Source organism: Mesocricetus auratus, unplaced genomic scaffold (assembly GCF_017639785.1).
Source record: "Mesocricetus auratus isolate SY011 unplaced genomic scaffold, BCM_Maur_2.0 Super-Scaffold_100031, whole genome shotgun sequence".
NCBI lineage: Eukaryota > Metazoa > Chordata > Mammalia > Rodentia > Cricetidae > Mesocricetus > Mesocricetus auratus.
This window is the reverse complement of record NW_024429212.1, coordinates 1,477,629-1,500,760: the sequence shown is the minus strand read 5'-3', so window position 1 is coordinate 1,500,760 and position 23,132 is coordinate 1,477,629. Positions and strand designations below refer to the sequence as shown.

General features: G+C 44.0%; 1 long non-coding RNA gene across 1 annotated transcript; it reads right to left on the bottom strand.

Annotated features, from left to right (window-relative positions):
- Positions 1 to 14,645: 14,645 nt before the first annotated feature.
- Positions 14,646 to 21,304, bottom strand: LOC110343255. The gene is made up of 2 exons (XR_002385465.1): positions 21,257 to 21,304; positions 14,646 to 16,625 (listed from the first exon to the last, which is right to left on the bottom strand). It is a non-coding gene; the product is annotated as an uncharacterized LOC110343255 (long non-coding RNA).
- Positions 21,305 to 23,132: the final 1,828 nt, after the last annotated feature.

Sequence of the window (23,132 nt, the reverse complement as noted above, 5' to 3'; positions counted from 1 at the left end):
CTGTCAAAAACCCCTAGTTGGAAACTGCTCTGTGACACCTTCAGAATCCTTCCGTGTTTTACAGTATTGATTTTTCTCTTTTGCAACCACGGCAGCTGCTGGTTCATAAAATTGGGATGTGACCTTTTCTTCTCCATGTGTGATTTACTCACTGGCGTGTGTTATTACTTGGCAAACAATTTCAGGATATGCAGATATTTCTAAAGTCTTTGCTCGTTTTTTTCTCCCCCATGCTGATTTCAGGGAACACTTACTGTCAACTGGAATATTTTAAATGGAAATGAAGAGAGGGGACAGAAAGAAGTGTCGTGTAGATATGTGGTTCACTAGCTTAAAAAGCCATTTCCTTGGCAAGGGGTCACTGGGAATGTTTCACTGAAAATATTTATGGCTGCATAATCAAACAGGATAGATCAGACATTCAGCACCAGGGCTCTCCACAGGGTGAGTGAGGGTGACTCCTTAACTGGTGGCATCAGGACCCTGGCTTCTCCCAAACAATTCACGGGCCACTCTCTAGGTCTCAGTTGCCTTTGAATATCTTCATCGCTTATTCTAACCCAAATATTTGTGTTTATTCTCGTCCCTCCCACCTCCAGTCAGAGTTATCCAGCACCTTCGCTGTTTTGGTGAGATTATCTCCCCAATTCCACCTTATTCAATGTGATATATACTTAAGAGACCTTCTCAATCCCTGAATGTAAGATGTGGGTGTTCTAATCCAGTACTTTCTTTCATCAGATAGCCCATAAAATATCTGGCTTTCGCCTAAAGCAGTTTGTAGTTTGCTAAAACAGAACCCTGGCTTATTATGTTTCTCCCTTAAATGTGTAAATTTTCTCCCTCCTTCTAAACATTAATGGTGAGTTTGGCACAATGGTAGCTAGTTATGGAGATGGTGGAAATCAAAGGTTGTAGAAAACACAACCCAGGAATGAAGTCCTGACTCTTCCAATTGAATCATGTTTCTTTTCTCCATTGCACTATCTATTGACTGGGTAGAGTCATTCGGGAGGGTTTGCAAAGGAATAAAAACCTAATGCCTATCGGTTCGCAGTGCGAACTCAATCTTACATAGATTAGAAACAATATAGAGGGCTCAGAAGAATGTGCAGGTCTGAGAGTACCATGTACCTGCTACATACAGGAGAGGAAAGAAGCCAAGAGTCATGAAAATAGAGCATGTCTACTGTTGTACAAGGTGGGCAAAAAATGTGACCACACAAATTCGGACTCTATAGAGATCAAGCCTCTGCAGCCTCACCTCTGTATATAGAGAGTGGAACGGCTTACGGACTTGAACTGCACTCTGGCCAAAAACGCTATATAAAGATTAAGTGTGTGACAAAAATTTGTAGCAACATCAGCTAATTGCAAAGTTGAGGAAGAGAAAGTAATTAAAGTTAGAGATGAGCCAGCAAGTAATTCACTTAATTGTAAGCACAGAACATTCCCCAATCTGTAATCCTCTCTTCCCTTAGGAAAAAAATGAGGAATATATAGATTTTAACCTGGGTGTTGGCTGTGATCTCTTGGGTTGATACAGGCTGCCAATATCACCTGCCACTCCAAAGGTGATCCAAAGTAGCATCGCTTAATATATTTTATGCTTAATTTTTTTAATTATTTTTCCTGTAAAAATAGGAATTCCTCTATAGAGTTTGGTTCAAAAGGAAAAGATATAACTGATTCTTCGTGTGAGAGGTAGTCAATAGATAGGACTTATGAACCAAGGTGAGGAGGGTGGGATGTATTTTCCAGGGAAGTATCCACCAATTGGTTACCCAGTACTAAATGTGGTCAACCCAGAAAGCATCACAAAAGTATCATTATACAGACTGGGCAGGATATATTTAGGAATATTTGTGTGTGCATCCCTATACATAAGTATGGAATAATTAATCAAAAAAAGAGCATGAATTTGAAAGTGAGCAAGGATGGGTATAGGGATGGTATAGAGAGAAAAAAGAAGGGGAAAGTGATGTAATTCTATTATGAAAAACAGAAACAAAAATGTTTCACAAATAACAATATATATTCTGTGTGTGTGTGTGTGTGTGTGTCTGTCACACACAACTAAGGATGACAGAAGCTCATCTACCCTGACAACCTCTTTCCAAGTCTTAGCATTATGCCACGCTCACCTTCATTTCAGGTCTTCCTGAATATCTTTGGATCCTAATGGCAAAACTCTACCAGCTCATCCCAGGCAGGGCAGAACTGTCTCCTGACCTCTGACATACTTGGAAACACAACGTGGAGGGTGGAGGACTCTGGATCCCTCTGGAGAGAGAGGGTTGAGATCAAGCAAGGCAGAAAAGACCAAGACCAACTCTCAGTAAGAGCAGCTTCCCTGGAAATCTGCTTATATCCACTTCCAAGTAACTCCTGCCACAGACCCATAGCCAAGCTCTGGGGTCCTCTGGCCGAGGCCTGCAGGAAGCGGGCATCTGTTCCCACCATGACTGTTGGGCTAGTCTCTGTAGAATAGTAGAATATGGCCAGTGAAATTTGCTATTCCCTGCAAAGGCAGAATGTTCCAGCTCGCTTGACACATCTGTGCTTCAATAATGAAAGGAACATAATTACTTGAAAATGACAGGCTCCATGTCCTCCTGACCAGAGGATCACAGGCCCACTGAGAGCAGCGAGTGTTCTGTGTGCTTTTCCGTCCACACATCACCTCCTGCACGAGGGCCTCTGCTTTGATAGAAATCTTAGGAGCCGCTTTTTTTCTAACAGCTCAGACTAAAAATAAGACTCAGCTCCACTAAGTAATAATGACCTTGATCAGATTGCTCAACACAACAATTAAGGTTTGTGAATTTAGACTGGATACACAGAAGATCCACATTTCAATGCAGATGTGAATTAACACAAGACCATTTAATTGTAGATAGAAAAGGCATTAGGTGCTGTTAAAGAATATTAACTTCCAGAGGTAATGGCCACGTGAAAACCAGAAATAGACCTCGAGGGGAGCCGTACAACACTGGGGGTTGTAGGATTTCTTCCAGACGAACACAGCCATAAAGAAGGGTGAGTCCTTGGTATCATTTAGTGCTTCTAAACGTTTTCATTTTTATGTATGGATGAGAGAGATGCGGAGGGAATATGGAGAAAGAGGGGTGGAGTAGAAGAAAGGGGAGGGGAGGGGAGAGCAGAGGAGGGGAGTTCATCCACAGGGTGTTAGTGCGCGTGACTGCATGCGTGTGTGCGTGCATGCGTTTGTGTGTGTGCCTGTGTATGTGTGTGAGTGTGTATGTGTGTGTGTGTGTGTCTGTGTGTGTGTGTGTACTTGGCATGCATGCGAGCTTGAGCACGTAACTTTTAGGAGTCAGTTTTCACCATCCACCTTGTTCAGAAGTACAGACTCCCTTGTTTCTGATGCTGCACAGCATGCTCCCAGTTAGCCTACCTGTGAACTTCCAGATGATTCTCCCCTCTTCGTCTCCTATCTGAATGTGGAAATGTTGTGATTACAGGGCATGCCACCACATCCAGCTTTTCACATGGGTTCCAGGGACTGGACTCATGTCATAAGGCTTCTGAGGAAAGTGCTTTTTTACTAACTAAGCCATCCACAAGGCCCCTCATTTAATGTGTTTGCCACTTAAAAATGATAGCATTCTGTACCCCTCGCTGCGGCTGGCCTCCTAAATAATGATAAATAGAACACAATCATGATACATTCCACATGGTTCATCCTGTTCCATCCCACCTGTGTATTCATGGAGACAAGGATTGATGACTACCTTTGATTAAAAATACAAAAACAGGCTCGGGGAATTTTAAAGCTTGCACGAACAGTTAAGTTTGCCTGATTCACCCTCTGAATTTCCAAGAGAGCACGCTGCAACCTTGAGGCTGGAAGGAAACGGCTTCCTGCGAAGCCTGAGTCGGGAATGGAGGCTTCATCAGCTGACTTTCCAGCTGGTCCTGGCTGTGTGTGGCTCAAGCTCCCTACCCCAGTTCTGGAGCGGGTAAAGGCAAGGGCAACGAGAAACACACGGGGCAGTGCAGGACCAGAGTCACTGGCTTTCCTGCTCTCCTTCCGACACCCAGGATTATTCTGCGCAGATGGGCAAGAGAACATCGACGCACACATCAGTGGGACCCATCAGCCCTGCCTGCTGCTCTCAGCCGGCTCCACCGCACAGACTCCAGTGGATCTCAGATATGGAGAAGCTAGCTCACCTTGACCAGATTGCCACGCCTCCATTAGGAATCTAGCAGCCCTTTCAAAGTAAACAAAGGCAGAAGCAAGTCACTGGAGCGGCACCCCTCCCCAAACACACACACAGATGTGTAGAGCTCTCATACGGTTGCTACACATCCTGTACCCTCATCTCCACCTTCCAGTCAGTTTTGAGCATGATGTCTGCATCTCATTACTTAATATGTTAATGCAGAAGAACTTGCAAATCCGTTTCTAAAATTTTACAACCATTAATGGTTTCATTAAATGGTATGTAGTGAACTGTAATTATATTTGCAAAATATTCTATTATATTTTCATGTACATTTCTTTATTATGTTCATCAATACAGTTTTCTAAACTTGACCAAGTGTTATTTCTAGTAAGGCATTTCATTGTAGTCGGTGTCTGCAGGAACCCTATACCTTTCATGAGTACAAGAATAATGTTCTGGGGGAAAAAATCCAAGAGCCTGAGAATTGGATCCCAGCATAGCATCTTCTAGGATCTCTTAGGGCCTGTTCCAGTCCCCTTGACCCTGTCACTGCTGCAGGGATACATGTCCTCCTCCCCTGAACACCCTTGGCCCCATTCCAAAAAATGTAACTGTTAAAAATGCAGAAAACAATGGTCCATGAGGTATCCAGCCACAGTTGATACATTTACAACACAACTCCCACAATTAATGCTCAGAGAACGTTTCTGGAGAGGGAACACAAAGACTATAGGAACCAGCAGCCAGGATATCAGCTGTGGGATGGTGTATGATGTATATGACTAAGGTATCTCAGCAATATGGTTGTCCAAACAAGATCGGCATAGTGGCCTACCAGCAGATTTGTCAACAAGGATAGGGGAACCTCACCAGACCTCCTCTATAGATGAAGAGCTACTGGCTGCTGAATGGGGAGATTCAGTCTTCTCCAGGAACAAGTCACCAATAGGTTAACCGACCCCAACAGTCAGCCCTAAACACATATGCATGCAAACAACACAAAACAGTCCTACCCTCCAGATCAGCCACAACCTTTGATTCAAAGGAAAGGTTTGTTTTTGTTCTTGCTATAAGATACATGTTTGCAAAGGCTCAGGCTGTCACTAAGGAGTACTGTGCTGTATTTCAAAACTCTATGACAAGGTTTTCATTTGCCAGTTTTCCCCGAAAGCATAATCCAGAATTTTGATTGACTACTTACAGATAATTACCTATATGCTCTAACACATCAAAAATTTAAAGAGATAAAATACAAGTAAATTGCAAGTTTAATTACAAGATTTTATGACAAGGAAAAATTTCCCATTGAGCATCTGGCAAATTGTTTTTTTCTTTCCCGTGAAAGCTCTTTCAGATCCTCCCAAATCTTTTCCTAATCACACAAGCATCTTCAGAGATAACAAGGATGGGCCCTGGGGTGGTGAACTCATCCACAGTGCATCCTTTAGATTGTCCCTCCATCATCTTTCATGGTCCCTTTCTATGCAGATGTGTTCATTCTTTAGTAATTTTGTTTTGTTTTCATTTGTCCAAGGTTGAAAATACTAGAGGTTTAGTATTCGTTTCATGTTGTAAAAGATATTTCCAGGTTTCAAGAAAGAGACTCCAAGTGGCGAGTCAGCAATGTGTTTTGAATCTGTTATCAGAGTTCATTAGCCGCTTAGTGATCTCAGGATTTATTGAAAAATGGGCACACTGTGAAGATGTCATTAGCAAAATCCTCTTTGCTTCAAAAATAAATAAGAGACAAACCATTCAGGCATGATAAAAACATCCTGATGCCAAGGTTTCACCCAAGGTGTTAATGGAGATTAAAGAACTATCCCATCAGGTTCTAGATTGGGGTGAGAGTAAGCCTGGGATAAGTGTGGGTAGGTAGATACACATGCATAGTCATGCAGAGATTCTGAATTATTAACCAGGGCTTTGTCCTCTTCCACCATCTGAAGACCTGAAGGGGGCAAAAAAACTGAGGCTTAGTGTCGAGAAAACCGAATTCAAGGAAGCTGGGAACTCTGGCCGATAAGGTTAAGGTTGGGTGGATGCTCTCGCCCCTCTCTCAATCACCATTCAAGATTATCTCTGGTGCCTGAAATGCCTGGTTCCTGTGCAGCTACCCCAGGGCTCCAAATTCTAGGAACTTTGGTAGGTGTTTGTTTAACAGATGTAATGGGGTGCTTACTTATCTCAGGCCCTGGGAACAGGAATGGGCAACACGGATACATTTGAAGCCTTAATGGGATTCACAATTTAGAGTAAGAGACCATGTCCTATGACAGGCTGTGTGGAGAAGGAAGATGGAGAGTGAGAGGTACAGTTTTAAGCAGAATGGCCGTGGAATATCTCCACAGAGGGTAGCCTTGAGCAACAATCTGAAGAGGCTGGCAGTGGGTGTGTATCAAGGAAGAACCAGGCAACAAAAGCATCGCCAGCAAAGATCCCGGGGTGGAAAACCATCTTGGTTCTTTACAGAACAAACACACTAATGTGGTAAAGGGAAGAGGAGAAAAAGAAGGGACTAAGTCCAAGGCGCCAGGGAAGATTAGGTGTGCCAGGCATTCGACTTTTCTTGCACAGTACGGTTTCCGGTTTTCAGTGAGTCCCTGCAAGTCATTTCAGCATGTGGTCAGAACCTGGCATGACCTTCGAGTGGGACAGGCAAGGGCAGAAGGAGCTCATTGGAAGATCATGGCTACCTTGTGGGAGCAAGGGCATGGGGGCTCCTGGTAGGCTGGACACACGGTGGCTGAAAGAGGTGGGAGGTGAGAGGCTGGGGCAGGGGTGGAGGGGAGAGAAGGAGGTGCTGTAGAGATCTGCTGCCCACACACCAGGAAGATGGCATTTCCAGCTCCGAAGAGAGGAGGAATACCAAGGAGAGGTAAACCAGGGGAAATTCAGGGATTCAGGACATCAAATATGGGAAAATGGAGCTCAATGTCACCTGGACATTTTGCTAAGAAAAAGAGTCACCCGTCTCCCTTATTGCTCACATATTGTACATAAATAGGTAGAAACGAAAACACTGAAGGCTGACTTCTAAGAAGGAATTGATTTATGTTTGTTTTTGTTTGTATGTATGTTGTTTCTTTGTTAGGGGCTGGTGAGAACACTGAAACAGACTCTCAGTCTGTAGCCCAGCTTGGCACTGAACTCACAGAAATCCTCCTGCCTCAGATTTCTAAGACTGAGATTGCAGTGGTGAACTACTTAAAATTCATTTTTAAAGGATATTTAAATTTTTTAAAAAATGAAGCCTGTCTTCAACCTAGAACACACGCCCATTTCTGCATCCTCTGCTAATTTTAACCAAGAAATCACTTTTGCAGGTATGATCCTGGTTTTCCCAAATTAGCAATACTACAGGGTTCTCTTTTCATGGGGTATGTATGACTGCAAAGGTCCACTGATGTGCCTTTATATTAAGGTACATGTTGATAGCTGAAATTTTTAAGCATATGTATTTTACAGCTGAGAAGGAGCCCAGCTGTAAAAGAAGCTGGGAAGACAGGCCATAGTCTCTCACTGACCAAACAGGGCAGAGCTGGAGTCAGCAATGCCTCAATTTTGGCATGTGTTGCTTTCTTTATGAAGTAGCAGGTTGATTACATTCCCTTTTACCACCTGGTAAAGTTGAACTTTGATTTAGAAGATGAAACCCACCCCTTCTGGCCCATCAGTCACCTGACGCTTACTCGGCCTGGGAAATATTCTCCCAGAGTATGGGAATGTTACAGGGCATGATCAATACTGCCTCTCCTATTTTCCCCCTGTCTCCTTGGAGATAATTTACACATTTCTTTCAATATAACAAAAACTCTTCTTCCTGTGGGGGCTCAAATGACAGAAAGAGAGAATGCTTACCACAGTCGGGTTTTATGTTGCCGTAACTAACTGTTCGATCAATAAGCAGCTTTCCAAGTGACCTGCTTATAGAAATGGCCCCTTGCACGAAGTTCCTCCCATTAGGCAGAGCTTCTGCCTCAGCCTGGGATTCCATGAATTGGATAGAAACCCACAGGCAGCTTAATTTCCAAATGGAGAGCATGCAGTAGCCGGTGCCACCAGAGGCAATCTATAAAGCTTTGGGCCTATCACAGAGAACTTGCAAAATGACCTCGTCAGAAAGCTAATGTTCCCTGTAGAGCAGAGAACAGATAAAATAATGAGCCAAGGCACCCATAAAACATTTTGATAAATACTGGTTTCACCAGGGTTAATCTTGCCTGGGCCAGGTTAACAGCACTGTCTGGATAGTAACCAAATAGTGAAACACTACTTCATTCCTCTAAGCAAGAGAAGCCACCTACCAGGTTGTAGCAGGATGCTAGCTAGACTGGGTGTTGTTGGCCATTGCTCCTCTCAGAGACTTTTCAGTGTAAGCTTCTACAGCATACTGGCCACAGACCTTTCATGGCCAAAGCTTCTATGCACGACCTGGGTTGAAATTATTTCTGAACACCAAGCACCAGATGAGGATAAATTCTTCATGTGTGATGTTTAGTAAATGTTGATTACTTAACTGGAAATATCTACAGTAGTGGTTACTTTCCAGGTGCTGCAATATAAGCACCAACAACAGCCACTTAAGGAAGGAAGGGTTTATTTTGGCCCACAGTTCCAGGAGACAGTCCATTGTGGTGGTGAAGGCATGGTGGCAAAAGCTTGAGGCATAGCAAAGAGTGGATATTGGTGCTTCACTGGATTTGTTCTGCTCATTTAATCCAGATCCCCAACACACAGAACTGTGCCATTGACACTCAGAGTGGTTCTTCCTACTTCAAAATTAACCTAATTCAGAGACTCCTTCACAGACAACCCCAGACATTTGTCTTTCAATGGTCCTAACCCTGTCCAGTGGTGACTGATATCACATCTTCTTGGCACATGATATTGAAAATACTAAAGAAAATAGCTCTCTGTTATCAATACCCTGTCTACATGTAGCAGTCTCTCTATCTGCACACTTAGGATTTCATTAGTTGTTGGATTCCGTATCAATGAAATGGATTGTCCTCTATGCCTTACAGATACTAACTCTCAGTGTTTACTATGGACACATAAGTCTCTAGATACTTTTGGTCATTAGTTAAATTCAGGCTTGGGCCAGAAGTGATGGTACATGCCTTTAATCCCAGCACTCAGGAGGCAGAGGCAGGTGAATCTCTGTAAGTTCAAGGCCAGTCTGGTTACAGAGTGAGTTACAGACCAGCCAAAGTTAAACAGAGAAAAGAAGAAGAAGAAGAAGAAGAAGAAGAAGAAGAAGAAGAAGAAGAAGAAGAAGAAGAAGAAGAAGAAGAAGAAGAAGAAGAAGAAGAAGAAGAAGAAGAAGAATTTAAATTGTATAATTGTATCCATAGGAAAGCTGGCCTCTACATTGCCAAAGGAATTCTAACTTTGTTATCACATGGGTGTATTCTCATATACCCAGAAGTATTAAATAGCATGCACTAAAATAAATGGAATATACAGCCAGTAAGCACCCAAAATCAAGGTTTTCTCTAAACTCCACGAAAGAGGCTACTTGAGAATATTATGCAATATTGGCATGATTGTTGTAGATGTAACCAACTGTTTTCTGATTAGATTTGAGTTTCATTCTACAGGACAGAATCCATGACTGGTACTGTGAACAAGGACAAAATCTCATGGCTGGGAAAATAATAGATACTAGGAGGAACCAACTGCTATTATTTACCTAACTTGATGTAATAGCAAATTCCTTCTAACTATGTTTAGACAAGTGCTGCTCTCATAGAAGTCTCTTGTCAGCAAACAACAGTGAATGCAGAGAGTCATGGCTGCTCAAGATGCTTAGGATAAATGATGGTTTAATGCTCAGTCTTCAACAAGATCTACACAGGTTCCCTCCAGGGCTCAGGGACCAGCAGAAATAATGTTACGAGTTGAGGATATGAAAGAAGACTGTGAAATGCCATCTTCTGGGACAAGACACAGCTATTTTAATTTTGAACTCACAGCACTGTGGTTACCTGCATAAAACTGGTCATGTCAACAGTCAGTCATGGATCTAGGGAGGGGCTCATGGAGCCTTTTCCCATGAACTGTAGGCTACTGATAGATTCTAGATGAGCGGAGTCCCTGTCCTCACTTGTACACCCACTGCTGATCCCATCAGGCACCATGAAAACTTCTAAATCCATGAACACACAGATACAAATGTAGATAAGAGACTTGTAGGGCGAGTGGGAGGTGACAATAATGAGAGGGGGTTGCAAGAAGGTAGATGTGAGAGCTATCAGAAGACATTGTACATGTGTGAAACTGTCAAAGAAAAAATTAATTAATAAAAACTAAAGATTAAAAACTTACAAGATGATAAAGGTGTTATTTGGTTGTAAAGAAATCGTTATGGAATACCTCAATGGTGCCTAGCAAAGAGAGGGGAGAATAAAACGTAATTCCTTCCTACACAAGCCTTCATCTTTTTAGTACATGCTGTGACTTCTTCAATTACCAGGAAGAGAAGTAGGTCTCATAGCAAGGTAATACCCTGGAGGGACATTTTTCTCTTCAGAAACTAATAAAGGCATTTACCCCCTTGAGGAGCAGTGAGGTGAATAGAACCATCATTGCAGGGAAATTTTAAAGGCATTTATGTTCTATTCTGAGCACCGATGGTTTCCAAATATGTTGGTGTTACTAGGTGTCTCACGAAGACATCTTTTAGTGTTCTTTTATATTTCCTCAAGCCACCCTAATGATGCTCTCTGTAGCGCTTCAACTCAAAGGTCACTGGCTCTGCAGAGCACCTCAAAGTCTTCATGGCACAAGTTGAGCTTCTATGATTTTTATGAATCCTAGAACACCAATGACCAAAACTATAGGTTTTTTTTTCCTTTTCATTCTCTTAACAAAATAAATAAATGCCATGGACTACATGCTCCCACGTTATCGCTTGTCCACCCTGAGGTATATGCAACGCCATGTGTGAGGCTGTTTGCCAAGGACCCTGAGTCAGTCCTCTGTCAAATTGTTTCCCAAAGTAGGCAAGGCTGTCAAGAACAGGCCATACTATGTATTATAAAATCTGTGGTGTGATGGGCAGGCTTGCTGTAAAAGAAGTCTCCTCTCCACTTCCTTCTAACACAAGAACCAAAGAATCCCATGAATTAATTCTCTCTCTATGGAAAGAGAGTGGCAGGTTGTCGATTGCTCAGCTGGACTCTCTGGGTTTTGTGAATGTGCCAGCAAGTGGTCTGTATGATGAGCTCACTGTCTCTTTTCTGTCCAGGATTTCTGGCTAGATGACTCACCCTATTTCACCATAGACCTTTTATTGAGTGTGCATCATTCCTGGTATTTCACAGTATTTATGCAGAAAGTCTGACCCAGGATGCCCAGCCCAGCATGCATACAGCAGAGAAAGGGCGGTGTCCCTTTTATGTCTTGCATCAGTTACCAGCCCACCCTACTTCCTCTAAGTTCAGGTTCTTCATCTCTCCTCTTTTCCCCCAGTCTGTTCCTTTTAAAAGTAACCATATTTGGGGGAGTGAAACAGCTTTCCTACTTAGCCATTTGGTGTCAGCCTTGGGAAAACTGAGAAGTCCTGAAGAATGAGATACCAGGGCTTTACCCCTTCCAGTCTCTGGCTATAGTATAGATGGAAAGAAAAATCACACATATGTCTGAATGTATGAAACAGGTCAGGTTACTGAAAAGCCACAGATGAGGTTTGAGATTAACATGTGTGTTTTGAGCTTTTATGCTTTTTATGCTTTTCTATGTTCCTCAACTTTTCCACCGTGGCTTTCTGCTTCCTTTATAATTAGGCAGAGCTATCACTTAAGAAAATACTTATCAATTAAGAAGTAATTTGTCACAGGTAAGTGTTCTGTCCTTCATTACTGAGTCTATATAGAAATGTTTATCATACTGCTGTAGAACTTTTCTAAGGAGATGTGGATAAACATCTATTTACTTCACATAGGACACCAACTACACACCAAAGGAACCAGTCCATCCAAGTCTAGTTTGACAGACAAAAGAGTTTCTTACCACTTGCAGTGGCATGTGTGAGGGGTTCCCTGCGGGAATATGAAGGACTCTTGAGCACACCCCAGGGTGAGTGATGACTCACAGAACTGCACCCCTGAGGTTCTCTGCACAACTCCCAGGCAGCTCTGCTGGAAAGTCCCCTCAGCCCCAGTGAGGGCTTATATAACTTGGGGGAGGAGCCGACAAACACGCACAGACTCCTGCAAGCTTGCAGGATGGTTACAACTATTTCCTGTCCATATGGTTCGAAACCAAGGCCTGGCTTTTATTGTCCTTCCCCAGTCACTGGCTGACATGTGAAACAGCAGCTGTTCCTCAGAGTCCTGAACTGACTATTCCAAATGTTTAGGGTTTGCCATGCGCCAAGCACTACTCTAAAAGTTTATATATCTTAATTCATTTAACAGTGATGACAAGTCAGAGCCAGGAATTGTCCCTAAGACCTGAACCTGGAGAGGCAGGTGGAGTGTCTCAATCAAAGACACGTAATATGTAGCGGCCCTTAACCATGCACACGGTGACCAGCACTCTCTGATGACTTTACCGCTTCTGTCTAAAGGACACGGAGCAAGAGAGTTACTTGCATAAAAGAAATACAAGAACTATGGGCCCCTTCCACTTGTTCACACTGAGAGTTGAAATAAGAATGGAGTAAAAGTGGTCAAGAGGAAAACCTTCCACCAGCATCAGTGCCATTGGCCAGACTAAATGTCCACCTGACACTTTAAAGTGTCCTGTTATCATTAACCACCATCTGCATGGACAGGTGGCTATTCCTTCCTCTAGCCTTCACAGTAACTTGGTTTTGAATTTGTACAGCCTTACCAGGACAAACGACTATCCCACTCCATCCAGATGATCTCACATTGTTCTGAATATTCAAAGCTTGAGCCTGGAAATTCTTACTAGAGTTATCTGGAAAACTGAAAAATGGGGCCAACTTCCTGAAGCACTTTGTTTAATACTTCCAAGTGCAAATCTCATGCAAGGTCACAGCAGCTGGTCTTCATAGAGGGTTCCCACATCTGGCGGCAATCTCCCATTCATTCCATTGAGGGGGAAATGACCACGCAAGTTTTGACTTTCCAGAATTTCAAGCGTTAAAAGAGCCTTTGGGGTGGCCTCCTCTAGGAATCCCTCTAGTCCAGGGTGCTTCATGCCCTTCCTGGGTACCTCCAAATTTGGCCAAAGAAAGACAGACATCCCTCACTACAACTAAGGACAAATAATGGGCTGACAATGACAATGTCTCTCAGGTTTTAGAAAGCAGACAGCAGCAGGTCCCATGCCTGGACTTCTAGTTACTATGCTGCCAGTTCAGACATACAAAGACAACCTCGGTGAGAGGTAAGACCTCACAGGCCACTCAGGTTCCCTGCCTCACAGCCTTGTAGAATGACACCATCAGGACAGCTCACAGTGGAAACTTACAGAGACTACTTAGTAACTACAGCGCTTCTGGAGGTTCCAATACTCCCTTTTAGCTACACACCTTTGTTAACCTTCTAAAGACTTCAAGCATCCTGCAAATCTGCTACTGTCTCCATGCACATCAAGAATCACACAGTTGGAGTCTAGCAGATGAGGTGTCTCAGAGGAAGCTGATGGCTTTCTGGGTCAGGTTTGGTCACTTTTGCTTTGTTTTATTTTGAGACAGGGTCTTACCATGTAGCTCAGGCTGCCCAGAGACAAAGGACAATCATTTTGACTCAGCTTCCCAAGACTGGGATTGTAGGCACGGGCTTCATACCCTTCTAACAGGAGTTTAATTCAGAGTTCTCTCCTCACTTTGTAACCTATAAGGAATCACGTGATCTGAAGATGATGGAGTCCCAATTTTTTTTTTGAGAAAAAAAAATGGCTCTGATAGTTCTGAGCTCTAGAACTACCATCCCATATCCATGTTTCTATAGCAACAACTTCTGTGTTCCAAATTATCCCTGACCAACTGATTGGCATGCAGAGAACTTATGTCTTGCATTGTTGGTTTTCCTTGAGTTCATGGATTTTGTGAATGCTCTGAGTGTCCAGTAGATACCAGGTACTGTGCCAGCAACTAAGACTTAACAGTCGGTGTAGGAACTGGGAAGATGGCTCAGCAGTTTCAGGGCACTGGAAGCTCTTGAAGAGGGCCTGGGCTCAGCTCCTAGCACCTACATGGTGGTCATCACCATCTCTAACTCTAGCTCCAAGAGATCTGTTATCCTGTCCTGGCCACCTACAGGTAGCAGGCACACACAGTCACTGTGTGATATCATGTAGATAGAGACGCACATGGCAAGCATACATATATACATACATACATACATACATACATACATACATACATACGTACATACATACCTATCCCTTCTTTAAGTCAATGTAGAGAGCTCACAGTTGTGAGAGAGGTGAACAAGTCCTTCAGAAGCACAAAATGAGACAAATGGATTCTGATGAGGTTCTAGAAGACTTTAAGGGAAAAAGGGCCGCAACCTAAGCAGGGCTGGTTACATATACAAAAGATGGGGAAGGGGCATGTGAGCTGGAGGAACGGTACCAGAAAAGCTCAGAGGCATACATAGCTGAACAGTCAGGGACACAGCAGGCAGTCTTTGTTGTTGTTGTTGTTGTTTTGGGTTTTTGTCTTTTGGTTTTTTGTTTTTTGAACAGCAGGCATTCTTATGTCTACAGCAAAAGTGGGAGTGGGGAAAATAGAGCCAAGAAATGAAAGCTGCTAACTCCTCCCACTTAAGATTCCAGACTTTACCTGAGTCTGCTGGCAACTGCCAGCCATCCATCAGGTGGTTTTAAGGAAGGAACATGTGATTGGACTGATGTAGGAGAAAGACAGCTCTCTCAGCAGCATGGAGAATGAAAGCGTGGGGGAGGGGCTGGAGTGCAAGCCAACTTAAAATCGGGGCATCTGCAGTCTCAGCCGCCTTCCTGCAGAGATCCTGCAATGTGTCTTGAATGGATTCTTCAAACTTCCACTCAAGGATAACAACCTACTGAAAATTATAGCATCTGTAGCCACCAATTTAAACTCCATTATTAGAAACATCCAGGGCAAAGTGTATTACCATCTCAAACAAAGAGGTTGCCATGGATACAGAGGGCAGGGAGGACGCTCACTGATGGCAGATGCTCAAGGTTGCAGTAATTACGCTCAAACAGCAGTGTTTGCTGTTTAGTCAGAATGAATACTCTTCATTTTGTGTTAGGAATTACATTCCTCCTCCTCTGGAAGTGCCCCCACAATGCTACTATGCTTGGCAATTCTGCTGACTCACAAGAAATGGATTTCTAGTTCAAGTACTTTAATACCACCTTGGCCGCCCTATTTGTCTTCTCTTTTTGTGTTTAGGCAATTAAAATTAATCAGTGATAATTTATGAATGTCATGTGTTCTCTTTCCGCTTCACTGGACTACGTGTTTGTAACTGTGTCTGTGGTGACTTTCCCACACACACATACAGTTTCCAGGTGGGGGTGATACTGTTGTGCTCCTTTATGTCCCTACATCACTTCATTCTGGGAATCCCCCTGTGTGGTCATGGGTCTTCAGAGAAAAAGAATCTTTCACCCACATGCAAGCACATAAGACAAGGCACATTTTAAGATGTGACTCATGTGATGATGCAGGATAGGAGGTCCCACTGCAAACCATCACTTAGCTGGACACACAGCACACCCAACAATGCAATGCGGCCCAAATTCAAATGTTTATGACTTATGGGGGTCAGTAGTCTACATTACAGAGGCTAGAGATCCAAAGATGAAAATCTCCAGTGAACAAGAGAAGATGATTTGTGACTCCTTCAGCTCAGCCAGAGTATAGTCAAGCATCTTCCACATTGCAACAAAAGATGATTATCCCAGTTCAAGCTATTTGGGGGGTGTCTTCTCAGGTTGGGAACAAGACATTTGCCATTCAGTCTTCTGATACAAGAAGCACTGTCACAAGTACATTAGCAACAGTATCTGGGCCAAGATGAATGGCATGTAAGTTAACCATCCCATCCCTTACTTTCCTCTTCCTCCTTGTGGATTAAAGTGACTTGACCATGATGCCCCCTGAAAGCTACTGCAAGTTTGAAGAGATGAGGCTGATGAGAACTTGTCTAAAGTGGGGTTAGTGAGAGTCGACCTGGGGTTCCCAGGGACACTGGAACAGAGAGTCTCGCCTCTGCACTCCCAGAGTCAGCATGGGCTGCTGGTGGCTATGTGGTACCTGCGGGTGAGGATCATTTGCAGAAGAATGAAACTGAGAGATGATGGAGAGTAAGTTCTGCAGCATCTCTTGAGAACTTGGGCTTGACTGTCTACAGCAACCTCTGAGCTCATGGGTCAGTGCTCCCTTCCCTGCTTTGTTCTCTTTAGCAAGGGCTGACTTGGGTTTTCATCCCAGGTCGCGGCATTTCTGAATCTCAGAATCTGGAACCAATGAGAAGGAAAAAGACAGAATTCACATAACTGTTCCTGAATTTAAGAGTCTTTAGCCCTGCCCCACACCTCCAAGGACAGTATGACCTTTCACCCAAACCATCACCATCATTTTCTCCACTCCTCAGTCCATTCACACCTGCAAGCATTCCCTATGCCTCAAAGGGAATAATAAGTCTGTTGAAAAATGTATTAAATAACAATTATTATTATTTTATGATAATCTATGTCTATGTGCATCTGTTTGTATGTATGTGCATGTAGATAAGGGTGTGTATGTGTGCATGTGTAGGTGTCTGTATGTATGTGTGTAGACTCCCTGGTCAGCCAGCCTGCTTATTTGACTAGATTCAGGCCAGTAAAAGATCTGTCTCTCTGACCTCTCAAGATGGATCCCCAAGGTGATGACTTCTGAAAAATGACACCCAAGGTTTTCTTGTGGTCTATACACACTGACACACATACACACTTACATACACATGTGCAAGTACATGCTCTCACACAAACCATTAAATGGGGGAAGGTCTGTGAAATCACTGCAAGTGTGGGAACCCACTTAGCAAAGGGGTAAAGAAGACATCAGGAACAAGAGTGATGTGTTTTCCAACCAGCTCCTGTGTAATGGTCAAGTCTTACAAGATGAAGTATGAACCTAAGAGTTGTAAGCACACATTTTTGAGAGGCCTGGAAACAGCGCAGAGGTAAAAGTGAGTACCTTGAAATACCATGTGGGTTCCCACACTGGAATACTCAAGCAACAGCTCCCTAAATGTCTCAAGCAAGAGAGTTGTGTGACTGTGCTCTTGGCTCATCGCATGAGCCGGTGGGTTGGAATGCACATCTGTAAGCATTAAGAGGGGGAAAGGCCACATGATGCTAAAGCCATTGATGTGAATGAATACAATGTGGCAGCCAGATCGCCCTGCCATTTAGATGACTGAGTATGTGAGAGTAAACCAAGACCAACAAAGAATGGTCTCACCGGGTGGTAGAAGAGAAAAGTGCTGAATATGGAGTTTCCCCATTGGCATGGGGTTTAAACACTTGATCCCCGACTGGTGGCACTGTGTAGGAAGGCTGTACAATCTTTAGGAGGTGGAGGCTTGCTTGAGAAAGTAAGTCACTGGGAGTGGGCCTCAAGGTTTTATAGCCTGGCTCTAGTTCCGGTCAAATTCTCTACTTCTTAAGGATGAGATGTGACCAGCTGGCCTGGCATCCTGTTTTCCCCCACCATGATGAACTGTATTCCCTCAACAAAATGAGGCGTCACTCCCTAATTAACCTCTTGCCAGGTATTTAAGTCACAGTGGTGATAAACACAGCTAAACAGCAAGATCCTGTGTTCTTGGATGATATTTTACTTTTTTACTCTTTGGGCTTTTTGCCCTTTTAGGGGGCCGGCCACCCGGCTCCCAAATAAATACACTCACAGAGGCTTATTCTTAATTATAAATGCCTGGCCCTAGCTTGGTTTGTTCTAGCCAGATTTTCCTAATTTAAATTATCCGACTACCTCTTGCCTCTGGACTTTTTCCTTTTCTTTCTTCTGAATATCTTACTTTCACTCTTACTCGGTGGCTGGCTGTGTAGCTAGCTGGGTGACTGGCCCCTAGCATCTCCTCTCCTTGTTCTCGTTTCTCCTCCTTTTCTTGTTTCTTCTTCTTTTTATTCTCTCTGCCTGCCAGCCCTGCCTATCCTTTCTCCTGTCTTGCTATTGACCGTTCAGCTCTTAGTTAGACCATCAGGTGTTTTAGACAGGCAAAGAATCACAGCTTCACAGAGTTAAACAAATGTAACATAAAAGAATGCAACACATCTTTACATTGTTGAACAAATATTCCACAGCATAAACAAATGTGACACACCTTAAAATGATATTCTACAACAGCCATGACTGAGTCAAGAGGCCTAGAGATGAAGAGAACTACATGCCCAGCTTCCCCTGTTGCAGACCAGCTGGCACTGCTCAGAGGGACCCAGGGCTATGCTGCCACCTCACCTGTGACCCCCACAGCACCAAAGACTAGGAGCCTGGGGCATGACCTGACTGTGGCTTTTTCTCACTCCTGGACCTATTATGCAAATTTCACATAGAAAGGGATATCTCCAACTAATGGAATTGAGAGGCCTTCACACTCTGAAGAGGGACTCTGCCCTTCCAGACTTTAGGATTTTTTCTGTCTAATGGGTTGAAAAGAGCTTACACCCCCAGAAACAAACCCAAAGACACAATGACAGTATTTCTTAATTCTTTATATTTTTTTAACCAGCCAACTTTTAAAATCCCAGACATAGAGACATAAATGCATATTCTCCAAAGCTAAAGCTGTTTCCAGGCATTCTCCTGGGAGGAGAAAAAGGAAGAACTTCAAAAGATAAATGGCAACTCTAGCTTGGACATAAAGACTTAATTTAATATTACTAATTATGGGATTGCATCTCAAATCCAATGAATAGATTCAGCCCTCTGTATTGGAGATAAAATCATTTAACATGATTTGACAAGCCTATGCCTCAGCAACTAATTAATTTTGCTACAACCCACCAATCAATATGCACGGCCTAATGCTAACTGGAGATGACATCCTGCCTCCACTACTATGGATGGTGCTCTTCTCAGAGACTTCTAGAAGGCTTTTCTGCTGCTGTTCTCAGAAGGAGGGCCAGAGGCCACAGGACAACACTCTGCTTGAGATGCCACCTCCGTCCACACGCATCTGCTTGGATAAGTACGTTCTTCCCAGCTCACTTCCCTCACTCACCACCCCGTGTGCTTCAGGTGGCTCAACCTTCATTAGCAGCATCAGCTCCGGATGGCGGAACACGTGTTCCTGACACTCAGAACCCGGAGCCTGGCTCACCTGCGCCACTGGCTTCTGAGATTAATTCAAAGGGAGGTTTTTCATAACAAGGAGGTAACACAATGGCATGCAACAGGGAGGAGAGGAAGCACAGCACTACAGATGATGGAGCTGGTGAGCCAGCAACCACACGGAGCAGGAAGCTGAGTTGACTGGAGACCATGATATCTTCGGAAAGCACAACGCCCACTTGCAAAATGGCGGGTGGGGGGGCGGAGGGGGGGCGGCGGGGGACGACTCTTTATCTTACCAAGTGGTCAGACTCTCAGGATGACTACAGCCTGTCTGGATGCTTATATTCAAAAATACCTGCCATGATGGGCACAGGATACAAGCAAGTCCCGCAAACACATGACTTCAGCAAAGGGGGCACGAATCTCTTTGTGATTTGCTATATAGACTCTGGGAAAGGGACCAGTTTTCTCTACCTTTTGGAAAACACCCGTGACTCTCAGTAGTCACAATCATCATTCCTATGGTGGACAGGACATGGGATGAGACAATGTGACAGGAAACAGCCAAGACAAGGACAAAGACAGACCTGGGGCCCAGGATGGGGCACAGGATGTGACTGAGCTCCTGGATCAAGATGCACCTGGTACTTATAACTAACACCACATATCCCAGTCTTAATTTCATGAGTAGAGCTATGTGTTTTCTACTTGAGCTGTGTGGTACTTGTTACCTCTGACCACATACTCATTGGATGAAACATCTCCCAGGACAGTCACCACCACCCTTGTATAAGCATAACTGGCCCCAAAACTATTTTAACCAAAATGTTTGGGAAATTTGCCAAACGTTTGGGAAATACCAGCCTAGAATTACTGAGTAGTAGTTTTGTTGGTATGCTGTTTTGTCTTATTTTTCCTTCAAGTTATAGTCAGCCTGACAGTTTAATAATCCTGTGTCTCCTTACATATATTTTCTTTAATTTAGCATAATAGATGGCACAAAATATTCAATGGCAGCAGCAAATTTACAAATTCCAAGTGGGTTTTTATTTCATAGTTATCCAAACGTGAGCAAGAGCATATTTCATTGTCAATGTTTTCAAGTCTCATTTGGAAAATGTGTAACTGGGGCATTCCAATTCTGGGGGAGCTTTATTCCACCTCCTGATGTTAGAAACTCAGGAAAGGAAGGACCACAGCATCTTTCAACCATTCTGTTGCACTGGAATGGAGGCCACCAGAAATCAAGTGAGTAAAGCAAACTAGACTTTGACTCTACAAGGCAGAGCTGCAAGGAATCTGAACTTAGCCATTCAGTCTCATCTTTTCTATTCTCTGCCTGCTGAGAGCATTTCCTTCATACACCACTCGGAAATGGACATTTTTTTCTTTCTTTTATTTTTTACCATTCATATTTGGTTCTTTCATAGGTCTCTGGGTCCTGACCCTCAGTGGGGAACTCCCTCTCTGGGTATGGGCTTCCAGCTGGGCCAGTCATTGGTTGGTCACGCCCACAATTTCTATGCTATCTTTACCCCAGCACATCTTGTAGACAGGAAAAATTATAGTCGAAGGGTTTGTGGCTGGGTTGATATCCCAGTCCCTCCCCTGATGAAATGATTCCTAACAATATTCTGCTATACTCATAGGTTGGTGCCTAGCCCAACTGTCATCACAGAGGCTTCATTCAGCAACTGATGGAAACAGATACAGAGAACCACAGCCAAACATTAGGTAGTGATGCTGTAACGATAAACGGCACACTTACTGAAAGTAAAACTAAGTATTTATTGTAGAAATTACTCACAAGATACCAAACAAGTAACCCAGATGGGCCGAGTAGTTTTCCGCTGCCGAACTGGAAGCCAAAAGCCGGAAAAAGAGACCAAGACTTCCGTTCTTCTGTCTTTTATGCCTTTCCCCGTAACACCCCGTAGCCATGCCCAAAAGTGGGCCTGGCTAGTGACGTAGTTCACCGCCTACGTACGTATACGTCTTTATATCTGTCCGTATACGTCTTTAGTCGTGCCTAAAGTGGGTGTGGTTAGCGGTGTGGTAAACCGCTCTTTTATTACCTCATCTGTATGCGCCTCTAGTAAGTCACATGGCTAATGGCGGCATTGTTTTCCTCCTACAAGGTAGAGCTCAGGGAATACTGTGGAAGAGTGGAAGGAAGGATTGTAGGACCCAGTAGTGTGAAGGGCACCACATGAAAACCCACAGAACAAACTAACCTGAGCTTGTAGGTGCTCACAGAGACTGAACTAACAACTAGGGAGCCTGCATGGGACTGACCTAGGCACTCTGCATATATGTGGCAGTTATGTAACTTGGTCTTCTTGTAAAACTCCTAACAATGAGAGCAGGAGCTGTCTCTGAACTGTGCTGCCTGCTTTTGGGGCCTATTTCTCCTACCTCCTATCAGATTACTATATGCATCCTTAGAAGAGGAGATACCTAGTCTCACAGCAACTTGATATACCATGCCTGGCTGAAGAAGACTGCTGTCATACAGTGTTGGCCCATTGCACATATGAAATCACAGCAGCTATGGCTTCATGCTCAGAACCAGCAGAAAGTCAACCCAGCCCAGATCCCAACATGGATGGGAAAGGAGCTCACAAAACCTACCGCAGCTGAGCTATTGACTTGGGATGGCTACTGGGGTCAAGAGAGTCGGTTTTGTCCAGGGATTCAGTGCCTGGGAGGCTGCCCATGTTCCAGTGAATGTCCCTATACTTGTGCACATAGGAGCAGCACCAGGAAGTCTCTGGTTAAATAAAAGCATGCTTGAAATGGGAGATCTGATGGCAGGGATCCAGAAGGCATTAGAGAGGAGGAACTGAGCATGGTATGAAATTCTCCCTGTGTGTGTGTGTGTGTGTGTGTGTGTGTGTGTGTGTGTGTGTGTGTGTGTGAACACACACATATATTTTAGAACTTTGCACATACACAACCATAGGCTTAAAAAGTGAATAACCACAGGATGATTTTTCCTAGCTCAGCAGCTTTGCAGTGTCACTTAACATAGCTCCTGGTGACAATACAAGTATCCTGCTGCTTACGAACAGGAAGTGGCCTCTAATCCATCTACCCCTTAGGGAGAAACCTGGGGTGTCTCCTCAGAGTCCCCAGCAGGTGAGCTCCCTAGGAGGCCGACCTGCAGACCTTCCAGGCTTATCCACCAAATACGGTGGCCCTAACAAGCTCTAAATCAAAGCAGAATACAAGAATGGCGGGGCAGATGAGTCCTACAGGCAGCTGAGCTGTTTACTGAGTTAGACAGTCCACAGGACAAGGGCAGCTAGGAACAATTTGCTGAGATGTCTGCTGAAAGTAGAAGTTCCAGTTCCCTGGAACTTCACCTGCTGGAAGCTTGAATGAACCCCAGAGAAAGAGACATCCGTGCCCCATTGTACACACAAGGAGGAGCTATGCACATGAATCACTGCCCTGACAGCCACTCCCTGCCCGCCATTAGCCAATTTAATTACCTTTCCTCACATGCCGTCCGTCCGTGTGGTGAGCCCTGTGCTCTATCTATGACACGCCTGTGTGCCTTACCTGCCTTGGCAAGGCCTCATGCTCTGGCTTCCCTGAAGACCCCTACTTAGCATGAATGACCATCTGATCCAAAGTGAAGCAGCAGGCAGACTGCCCTATTTTAATTTCTGTTGCTGTTA